The sequence below is a fragment of the Colobus angolensis genome, unplaced genomic scaffold (assembly GCF_000951035.1).
Source record: "Colobus angolensis palliatus isolate OR3802 unplaced genomic scaffold, Cang.pa_1.0 Scaffold1, whole genome shotgun sequence".
In the NCBI taxonomy this organism is placed as follows: domain Eukaryota; kingdom Metazoa; phylum Chordata; class Mammalia; order Primates; family Cercopithecidae; genus Colobus; species Colobus angolensis.
The window spans coordinates 15,851,881-15,863,630 of NW_012110918.1; the positions used below are offsets into that span (position 1 = coordinate 15,851,881).

General features: G+C 55.0%; 1 pseudogene; it reads right to left on the reverse strand.

Annotated features, from left to right (window-relative positions):
• Positions 1-279: 279 nt before the first annotated feature.
• Positions 280-11,750, reverse strand: part of LOC105505347 — a 34,233-nt pseudogene continuing 22,762 nt past the window's right edge.

The window sequence follows — 11,750 nt, forward strand, 5'->3', positions numbered from 1 at the left end:
GTGTCTCATCTCAGTCCCACAGAGTCCCGGACAGGTCTGTCCTCAGATCAGGTTGCTCCCCGTGGGGTGACCTTGAGCCAGGGTGGCCCCTCCTCAACCTTCCACCCACCCACAGAAGTGCTGCATGCCTCCCCCTCCCCAAGAGACCCGACATTTAGAGGAACTCTTACAGTACCCAGTTACTCTGCAATCCAGACCCCCCAGGATCCCAAATATTCATCCCAAGACACCCACAGGGGCAAGTTTCCATGCCTGCATCTCCTAAGTGGAGGAAGAGGGTCAGGCTACCCCTGCGAGCATACAAATATGCTGGCCAGTATGCGTGTGTGCAGGAGACCAGTGCAACTCCATCCCCACATGACACAAGCCCACGGCCCACACTCGGAAATTCACAGGGCCCCGTGAAGGGTCCAACTGGCCTTGACGGAGGCGAATGGGAGCCGCTGTCCTGGGGTCAGCCCTTCTCTGTGCAGGCCACAGCAGCAGGTGTTCTGTGCCAAAGGTCATCCTCGCGTGTGCCGGCAGGGTGTGTGTGTGCTCACACAGGCACAAAAGCACACGTGCTGCTATTCATGCCGTGGCCATGATAGCCACCACAGCAGGCCACATCCTGTGGCTCCCAAGGGCAGGCTGCCTTGACCACCTGCTGCGCACCTCCGACAGAACCATGGCAGAGCCCCAGCCCCCCAACAAGAGTTTGTTGCAGGTCGGTGCCAGGAGAGCTGAAAAGCGCTTGGGGCCAGCACACGGCTTGGGCCACAGCTGCAGAGGCAAAGGGCTGGGCTACCTGGCTGGGGAAAAAGGAAATTTTCTTAAAGGGAGAAAAATCCTAAATGGCCCTCGCAGTCTCTTGGCGCACGTAATTGTAGTATCCAAGTTAATGAAAGGCCTGGCACACGGGCTGAGTCACAGCAAACGCCCGGCTCTGCACCTCACGTGCGGCAGCTCGTAGAAATCAGATGATGGCGGGCAGGGGGCGGGGGGGCCCACGAAATAAAGAGCATTTCCAGGAATGGCAAGTCTCCCACGCGGGATCATATCATCAATTAGCTGGTGGGAGGGCCGAGGAGTGCTGGCATCTCATTTCCACAAAGACAAAGTTTCCTTGAGGAAATTGCCAGAGTCTTCAAGGTACTGAAATAACACACAGAACAAATGAAGAAGGATGGCCGCAGGGCTTGGCGGATGCTCAGAAGCCCAGCTCCCAGCAGCCTTGCAGAGGGGTGTGTGTGTTTAAAGACACAAGTGGAGCCTGCGACGTCCAAGAGGCAAGCACTAGTACCCACACACGACACACACATGTGCTCACACATGTACGGCACACATATGCTCATGCATGCACACAGGTACACGTGGGTACACATACAAACGTAGAAACACACTTGTGCATGTGCACATACATGCACGCACATGGACACGTACAGGATGCACATGCATGCCTGTGTGCACACTCTACACACAGGCACATGCATGTACAATCTACACATGTGCACATGTGTGCACTAATATGCACACACCTGTGCACACATACATGCGCACAAGCATACACAAGCACATGTGTGCACACGCTCTGCTTGCAGGTGGGGGTCCACTGTCCTGACTCCCAAACATTCAGGTTTGAGACTCTTGCAGATGCCAGGTATCCTGGAGACAAAATGCCCTCTAAACACATTATCCAGAATTTTCCCTTAATTCCCTACAGCACATGCCCCATTTGTGAGGAGACCCCTGGGGTCTTCAGGCTCTGACTCTGATGGAGCTCAGCGTATGCCAAACCTTTGAACAGCCCATTCCAGAACCTTCAAATCCACACCCCAGGGGAAGCAGTCTAGCTCAGCCGTCTAAGTGGAGGTGACTGATTTATTCTGACCATCCTGACTCTTCACGACACTGCTCTCCTCCAACCGTGCGTGGCTTTAATTGTCCATCAAGCCGGGCAGGAAGGACCGTAAATCTTTCCTCCCACTGCTCCGAGCTCAGCCTGCTTGACCTCCAATTGCCAGCCCCTCGCCTACGTGCCGCCTGGAGAAGTCCGCTAGCTCTGAAGGTGAAGGAGGGGAGTGAGGAAGGGGAACGCAGGGGAGGCAGAGGCTCAGGGGTCAGGAGGGGAACAGAGAGCCAGGCAGCAGGAGAAAGCATGCGGCTGCCACAGCCATGCTCCAGCTGCTCCCCTACCCCGGGGCCGCTGCAGAGGAATGAATGCCTCAGCCCGACTGCAGCCTCCAGGGGCCACGTCTAGGGCATCTACACACCTTGCCTCCCAGGCTCCCGCTCTCAAGCAGCAGGACCCTGATAAAGTGAGCCAGGCCCTCAGGGAGTCTTGGCATTCCCTTGCCAGGCTATAAAACGTCACAGCCCCAAAAGGAGCCCACTGCGGGGGATACTGCTTCTCCATCCAGCCTTCATGGTGTCTGCAACTGGGCCCCAGCTAGGGGCACAGGATCCTCTCTTAGGGCAGGTGTCTCTGTGAGGGCAAGGACAGGCCAGGGACCACACAGCCCCAGCTGTGGCCCGGAGAACCAAGCTGGTCCAGGAGGTTTAGCCACAAGCTCCAAAGCATGCCCCCTTCCCCTGCAGCAGACTTAATATTTTCTGTAATTTTAGTATATATTAATGCACTTCAAAGTGATGAACATTATAGTTACGATTATTACCTAAAGACTTCCTTTATAGCCCTCATTTTCTAGTGCTCATTACCTTCTGAAAAATTATCCTTGGGGGCTGAAATTTTCCTAGTCTGGTCTTGTGAGTTTTCTTCTTAGGTTTTGAGCAAAACATACCCGGAAGGGGGAGAAATTACTTCTCCCAAAGTCAGTCTCCTGGGTGACTTGTACCAAGGAAAGAACCCCGTGGGAAGGGGGCGGGCTGTGTCTTTAGCATGTAGATACTGATACTGTTATCAGTGACCTGTCTTAGTTGTGCCTGTCTGTTCTAGAGAGATGGCTCTATTTTAAAAGTCTAAGAGGCGGGGAGGTACCCATGCAACACTCATCTTGCATGCTGCAGCCTGGGCAAGTCAGGAAAATGAATGCTGGTTATGGCAATGCTGCCAATGCACACACACAGGCAGATGTATTTTCAAACACAAGGGGCAGATCTGCAGAAAGCCCCTTGTCCGTGGCCCAAGGATGCTGTTAGAGTTAAAAGCATGCAGATTCTAGGTGTATCGTTCTCAACTGTCCCAGGATGAGATCTGCCGGTGAGAAAGAAAAAGGTACCTGCTGGAAGACGGCCTTTAATCATCCCATAAAGTTGTCCCAGACACCATCACAAGGCTTTAACAGTGAGGAAAAGGGGCCGGGCGCAGTGGCTCACGCCTGTAATCCCAGCACTTTGGGAGGCCGAGGCGGGCGGATCACAAGGTCAGGAGATCAAGACCATGGTGAAACCCCGTCTCTACTAAAAAAATACAAAAAAAATTAGCCAGGCGCGGTGGTGGGCACCTGTAGTCCCAGCTACTCGGGAGGCTGAGGCAGGAGAATGGCCTGAACCCGGGAGGCGGAGCTTGCAGTGAGCCGAGATCACGCCACTGCACTCCAGCCTGGGCAACAGAGCGAGACTCCGTCTCAAAAAAAAAAAAAAAAAGTGAGGAAAAGGGTAACAGGCTCCCCCATCAAACACAGGCCATCGTCTACCTGCTCTCCCTCCCACCCTTTGGCCATCAGCTAAAGGTTCCCAGCTGTCAAGGTATCAAACAGACTTCTGGACGATAAAGCTCAACACAGCATTGGCTGTCTGGGAGTGTTGATTATAATGTTACACCACTGACAACAGTAATTCTCACCTTAAATTTATTCTCTTTTCTGCCAAGATTCCAAAATACTTGAATAATGTACCCTTGGATAGCACCCCTGAGAGGAACACAATCAACCACTGTTGGTCTCCTCCCCAGCAGCTGGGGGCACGCAGCCAGGGACAACAGTGAACCACATGCCCCATCCCAGGTCTACAAGGAGCCTGTGGAAGAAGCCCCTCGGGCCTCTAGTTCCACTTCACCTGTCCCTGCCATGGGGTCCCCAGCTGTGCCTAATGGCATCACATCAATGATAGGCAATATTCCAGAAAGAATAAAAGCACACAGTTTGTTTTTTTTTCTAATGGGCTTTGCAAAGCTGTGCTTCGATTTTTCATGCATTGAGACCTGAGATCCAAAAACATATCCACACGGAAGGCAGGGGTGGGCTGGAATCCCTCAGCCTGCACGGTAAGCGATGTGGCTGCAAACTGTAGGCTCAAAGGAGCCTGGGAAGGGCTGGGGGAGGGAGGCCATGATCTTCCTTCCTTTCCTCTCCCTCATGGGAAATTCAACTGGCATGGTTTGGAGCCTCATTCCTGATGATCCAATGCCACTCCCTTTGCAAAAGCAAGAGGACCTGCTGCAGTGCCCCTCTCTCTTTGTGGTACTCTTTTTCTTTCTTTCTTTCTTTTTTTTTTTTTTTTCAGATGGAGTCTTGCTCTGTTGCCCAGACTGGAGTGCAGTGGTGTGATCTTGGCTCACTGCAACCTCCACCTCCCAGGTTCAAGTGATTCTCCTGCCTCAGCCTCCTGAGTAGCTGGCATTATAGGCGTGCACCATCATACCCAACTAATGTTTTGTACTCTTAATATAGACGGGATTTCACCATGTTGACCAGACTGGTCTTGAGCTCCTGACCTCAGGTGATTCCCTGCCTTGGCCTCTCAAAGTGCTGGGATTACAGGTGTGAGCCACCCTGCCCCGGCCTCCCTGTGGTACTCTTGACACCCCGCTGGCAGTGGAGGCATGGGGAGAGCACAGTGGGCCCATTGCGAGGACACAGCACAGGCAGGAGCCCTGTTGCCCCCTGGATGGCCTGACCAGGGTAACAACCTAGTCCACGGCCCGACAGACAGGACCTCACTTCCTTCTGCCTGGCTTCAGGGTGTTCCTAAGGACATGAGCTACTGGGGGCTGCTTCAGGGAGCCCTTCCAGGCCCGAGGGAGTGAGGGGTCTCCTCAGACCCCACCCTCTCTATAGAGACATGCTAAGGTTGTTGCCATCCTTGCATCTGCAAGTTTATCAGGAGCTCTTTTAAAGCAGCATCATAATTGTACCCACAGGGAAGGGTTCGGAATCCATTCCTTAACCCTGACCCTTCCTAACCCTAGCAACGTGCTCTTCCCTCGACCAGGTGGATAGCCCCAGGGAAGGGTCCCATTTACCACGTCAGCGGCTTTACATAGATCCCCTGATCCACGCAGCAGTCCCTGCTTCTCAGCTGGCTAAACTGAGGTTCCAGAGCCTGCCCTGGGTGACAAGGCTGGGAAGGGTGCACGCCCTCCCCAGCAGTATGCTGCAGGCAACCCTGCCACCGTCAGAAGTCAGCTCTGGCCTCAGGCTGTCCCTGCACAGAGCCCTCACACCAGCCAGCAGGGGCAGGCCGAATCCACTCACCACACCCACAGGTTGTACGGCCAGCCCTGACGGGCTTTAAGGTCTCATGAAAGGTAACTGACATACTGCCTTGCTCAGAAGTCGCTTCCATTTCAATGTGCATGTAACTGTGTGTGCCCTGGGGGCAAAGGGTGAGTCTTATAAGAATGAGCTGATGGGAGTGGGGAGCTGCCAAGATGTGCAACCTCAGAACCTCCCATGAATAAGGAAACTAACCGGGTGAAGACTCAGCCACACCTCCAGGGTGAAGGGCAGGTGTCCAGAGCAGGTCAGTAGGCTTTGCAGAGCCCATCAGGAGCCTATGCACGGACCCAGTTTAAAGCATACTCTGGGTTTCCTTTTTTTCACGCGGATCTCAAGGTGACAGGTAACGTCGGGACACACTGGTGTGTGTGGCTCTCCCGTGTGATGCATTAGAAAATCATCCTCATACGTCGCTGCTGAAAACAAAAAGCTAAAAAGCCCTTCTTGCCATTGCTTTTTCAAAAGTGGGGTGGGGTGGGCTGGCGTGGGGAAGAAGGGGTCACCATCAGGTGCTTGATTCCAAGGTGCCCAGAAGCTCTTAGGAACAGACCCTGGAGCTTTAGCCAGCCCCCAGCCCTCAAAAGTTCCAGAAAAAATAGGAGTTGTTTTTGATGTAATCCAGGAGAGAAACCTCTAATTTGCATTGAGTAAGAGTTTGGAGCTATGAAAGTTTAGTGAGAAATGATTTCTAAAGGCACCAGGGTGCTTGTACTGCTTTAAATCTTTCTCCAAATTGTGGAGAAGGTCCTTGTATTAGGACCTTCCTAATACAAGAAAACCCTATCTCCTTTGGCTCCAAAGGAGGTTCCCATTTTTCCATTAAAAATCTCATTGCTGAGGACAGCCTGCTCTTCCACGTTCTCATGACCATTGCCTAAAAGCAAACGATTCGGAGACATGAGCCTTGCTTGGTGTCCAAGGATGCGAACTGCAGGATGACAGCAAGGGCAGGAGAAGCACCTGGACTCTGGGGGCCACTGTTCCTGCCATCTTCATCCCTGGGTCTCATCTGGTGTCACAGACAAGGAGACGTGGGTGAGAAGGACTGCAGTCCATGGTGTTCGGGCTGCTCACGGGCAGAACTCTGAATGTGCCCTTGGTTTGCCTGGTACACTGCCTCCACTACAGTATTGGTGGCCCTGCAGAACAGAATCTGATCTGGAGGTCAGTGTTACTTTTGTTTGTTTGTTTTGATGGAGGGAGAATTTTTGAAGCAAGACAAGAGGCCTTGGAGCTATAAAGGCACACAGGATTCTCCTCTCTAGTACAAAAGATACACGTTATGATCTCAACCGGGCCCCCAAACAAGGACTTGAAACTGTTCAGGGGCTGGCTGGTGGCAGCTTTCTATGCTCAGGCAGTTTCCTCACCTGCAAATGGGATTATTTTCTAAAAGGGCTAAAACAGACATACGTGGCCACCTTCCTCACTAGCTGGCTTCCACTCACAGCCCAGCGCTCAAGGAAGGGTGGGCTCACCTTCCCAAGTATGGAGCAGCCAGCCAAGCAGAGACCTGTGCATACGGAGCTGATGACCAATGGTGGGTCCAGGAGGGAGATGGCCAGGTACAGTGCAGTTGCTCTGCCTAGGCCTCTGTTCTTCTGGAATCTTGGGAGAAAGCTCTCAGCACAGCCGCTATCCAAAGCAATAAGCAAGTAAACTCCTAAAAATATATATATTCTCCCTCTTTCTTTTTTCTGCTGGGAATATGTTCTGAGCACAAATAATTAAACCTTAAAAGAAAACTTGCAATACCAAGTGCTTGACTCTTGGTCCTAAGAGGAAACCACGGAGGCTGAGGACCCCCCACTCAAGTTGACACCAGCAAGTTACAACCCACTTCTCAGGTGGAACCCGCGGGACCTGGCCCTGACCTACACGGAAGGAGTGGAGACGGATCCAAGGGAAGACTGATTTTCACTTCTAAAAAGCCTCCCCAAGCCGCAGCTTACTCTACCCACAAGGGGAACACTCCCCATAGAGGAGACCACCCCATCCCTTGTTCTTCTGCCCCCTTTCCCCTGACTGCAGAGCCTTCAGTACCATTGTCTTGTCAATGTTTCGAGTGCAGAGAGTTGGCAGAGGCGGCAGCAGTGAGGAGAGAGAGGAGGCGCAAGGAGACCATCTCCAGCTGCTGGTCTGTCTAGAGACCAGGAAGAAACCAGAAGGATGCCTGGCCAGAACAGTCAAGGCCCCCATGTGTCTTACAGGTAAGGGCCAGGATAAGAGGCCTGATGACACCAAGCTCCCTGCACCCGAGAGTTGGCCTTTGCTTTGGGAGAAAACATGCTTGTGCACTTAGCACTTGTAATATCCGTACAAGGCCTATCACAACGTGGAGCACATCCCTAAGTCCCTACATTAAAGATGATGGACGGTCCTTTCCCAGGCCAAGAGGGTGACTCATGTGGCACCCAAGCAAGATGCATCCAGAACGGCTCCTTCCACCTAGAACCTGACCACACTTTTCAAAATGCAACTGATAGACTGTGAGCTTGCCCCAAGCTACAAATAAAGTAACAGACTTTATACTCTTTATTATTCCAGTCTCCCTCTAAGGCGTGTTTTGGTGTCAGTTTATGTGTTGGAGAAACTGTGATAGCAAACTAATTTACTAAGTGCATTGCACTTAAAAATGTCTATATTTTATACACCAAATCAGTCTGTGTCACGTGGTATTTCTTGAAGGGAGGCGACTCGTCTGTCTGTGCGTCCTCAACCCAGAACAGGCCCTGCTGTGTATGCACAGCATATGTATGAATGCAATGCTCCTTGCATGCTCACCATGCAACCATTAACCAAGAGCCATTCTCAACCCTCACGAGTTATGCAAGGAGAAAATCACACAGTACGCATCTGCACCACTCAGAAAGCACAGGAGAAAAAAAGAGTGGGGGAGAGGAAGAGACAGACGGACAGGGAGAGAGGGAGATAGACCCGGGATGTTAGAGAGGACGGGGATGGCTCAGAGAGCAGCCTACTTCAGAGAGCCAGCAGAAAGTAAGATGTTGAGGCTGCCTGAATGTTTCATGAGCCTGTGAAAATGCCGTGCTGCTTTATGAAAGAGCGTGGAGAGATGCTGCAGCTTATCCAAGGGTGGAGGTGCAAACGGGATGTGTTTATGAAGCCGGTGTCTTGTGCCAGGAGCAGGGGCCGGTGGCAGGCAGGGATTTAGGGGATGGTAGGTTCCCAAGGAACGGGTCTCTGTTGAAGGGGGAGAAAGTTTCAAGATGGCTTTTCCCCCTTCACTTGTTTAAGAATAAAAAATTCCTCACCAAATGTCAGCTGCGTGTCAGGTTCCATTTGTCTTTATAACAGAGTATCAAGCAGGAGTGTGGAAATAAATAAACACAGGGAGACAACCGACCAAACCTCGCAGGCTCTGGGCTGGGCTGGGCTGGAGGAGGGAAGCCCCACCCTGCGAGGGCTGAAAAATAATGTTGCAGTTTCGCATTCAGCACTGTGGCTGTGGCCCACTGACATGTTTTCCTCTCTGTACTGCGTCCCCCCCACCACCGCTCTGGCACTTCTGGGTGGGAGAGGAGCACGACTTACGCATTCCTTCCTTCCGAATGGCACAGGTGCCATGGGTCAGACCACCATCTGCATATATGGGGGAGGGGCAGATAAACCAAGCAGGGCCCCCGCCCTCAGCAGCAAGGCACCTCCAACTGCCACACATTCGTGTGAAGGCTCCTTAGGCCAGAGCTGAATGTGGCTGGGAGAGAGGTGTCAAAGAAGGCTGCAGGGGAGAGGCATCAGGGCTGAACCAGCCAGGGAAGATGGCATTTTCTCTGGCCACTACCGTGCTTAGTTCATCCCCAGACACCAAAGAGCCTGATAATCTTTCCATTTCACTGATGCGCCATCAGCCACGCTCCAAGTTGAGTAAGTGACAGGCACAGGACAGAAGGCCCACTCTGGAATGGTACCCAGGAGGCCTCCTTGCTGTAATTACCTCTTCGCAGGCGGTGGGCTTTTCTGGCTCTTGAATGAGCCTCGGGAGCCCTCCCCATATCCTCAGCAGCCTGAGGGCCGGTGCCCGCAGCGCCTCCAGCGGCCCTGGGACCCTGTAGAGGAGGGAGGACGAGGAGGGCAAGTTGTGGAGGCCTCGGCCCTGTCCTTGGTGCTGGCGCCCGCTAAGTGCCGGCTGAGCCACTGAGGCAGGGGCCGCCCATGCCGCCACCTCCGCTCCAGCTCGGCCTCTAGTCCCTGCCGAAGGGCAGTCAATACTCCCAGCCCCGCTGTGGCTCCCGACCGAGGTCACTGGGTGAGGAGCGTTTGCAGCAAAGGCCCATCCGAGTAAGGGGCGGAGCCTAGGGACTTCCCTGGACTCCTGGCTCCTCCTGGCAACCCGAGGCGACCCGAGGTCCCCGGGGTGGGCACCGGTCTCTCTAGGCCCCAGGCACCTGAGGAAGGTGGATCAAAGCAATCATTCAGGTTCCCTTTTTCCTTTGGGGGGAGGGGAGTGGCTAGCTGCTAGAAATGGACAACTCACGCCAGAAAACCCCAGCCATGCAACAAACAGCCCAGCACCAGTGGCAACCCCTGCTGCACGCACGCAGCCAACTCGCCAGGCCCAGGCTGTCTCGGCTTGGGTGCGTCCCTTCAACCGTGCTTCTGCTCCTTAACCCCTCCAGGGGTTCCCACGTCACCCACTCTGCCGCCCTCCTGGGGACAGCCTTGCCCTCCCAGAAGCTGTCAGCCAGGAAATGAGGGGTTAAGTGTTGCTTCCAGGAGTGTGCGGTGAGCGAGGCGCCCACGCAGGAAGGCCTCCAGTCCTGGGGGAGGGGAGGGGGGGCCAGCCTCGGTCCTCGGCCAAAGGGAGCTCCTCGCCCGCAGGAGGCAGGGAAGGAAGGCAAGCCGGGATGGTTCTAAGAAGGCTCCCCTCCACCGCCCCCGCCATGCCGCTGGCGCTCAGTGACCTGGGGCGCCCCCAGAGAGGCCCATACTCGGCTTTCATCAGGCAGCGCCTTCTCGACAACTTTTCTCCCTCTCTCCCTTCACAATTTTCGCTCACCTGGAGGGTCTGGTTTTAATTAGTGTAATATCCCCGTGAACAACGCAGCCTAATTAAGACATCCGCCCCGAATCCGCGATGCACACTTAATGAGCAGGTTCTGGCGCAATGTTTATACTTTTTTTTTTTCATTATTTTTTGCAGACCAGTAAAACCGAAGCCGGCTTCCGGCTGAAAGACCTCATTACGGGCGACGCCACTCCATTAGCCTCCTACCTGCTCCACGCTAAGTGCCCAGGGCGCCCGGGTGCGTACCCGAAGTGTCCCCGAGTCCAGCCTGCGTTTTCAGCAGGAAATTAGCGACCAGGAGCGCCCGAGAAGCGACTTCACCTCGCTGGGGCGGGAAGGGGGACCTAAACCCAGGGACGGATCCCTTGGGTCTCTGTCCTTAGCCTCCACCGCGGGGTGTCTCGCGCGTCGGGACTAGCGGCTCCACTGGAGTCCTTTTTAAAAGTGATCATTAAATAAATCAGGTCCCTCGCCAAAGCTGGAACGCAAAGGGGACGGGGAGGCAGCTCTGTCATCCAGGAGTTTCTCCCCACCTCGCTGGGCCCCCGCCCCCGCCAGTGGACTCCGGGAACATCCCACCCCACCCCACGTGAGACCAGTGATCCCAGGGCCGCTTGGGGACCCGACAGGTTCCCAATGCCCCTCCACGCTGGGCGCCGCGTCTCGGTCCCCGCACCAATACCGCAGGGCTGCGCGCTAGGGGAAGCTCCGCGTTTGGGGAACGGAGGCTGCGACCCGCAGCATCAAAATGACTACCGGCCTCGCGCCACCCCGAGACGCCACAGGAGACCACCTTCCCGAGGGTGTGAGCCCCAGACGCCTGGGGCGAGCCCCACCACCGCCCGGGGCCACTGGGGCAGAAAGTTTGGGCCAGGGGTGTGCCCGGCTTCCACAGCCCGGCCGCGCTGCTCTAGCCCCTGGGGGCAGGCAAGGTTTAGGAGAGGCAGCCTCTGCTCCCGCTCGAGCCTCCCTAACGCGCTCGGGGACTCGGCCCAGAGCGCCCCCAGCCCGCCCCCTGTAGGGACTTGCGCGCGGCTAGCCCCTCGCCGCTCAGCCCCCGCGCACACCGCCGTGCTGCGGACCCCGCTCCTATTTGGGGAGCTGTGGCAGCCCCTTCCTCCCCATAACTCCTTTGGGCCATCAACCTCTCAGCGATCCTCCTTTCAGAGGACCCCGGCAGGGCTCTCTCCGGGCCTGGGTGCCGCAACAGACGCACGTTGCACCACCGCCGGGTCGCCAGCCCCTCTCTCACCCGCGCGGGCTCCGGCTGCCTCCCCGGACGC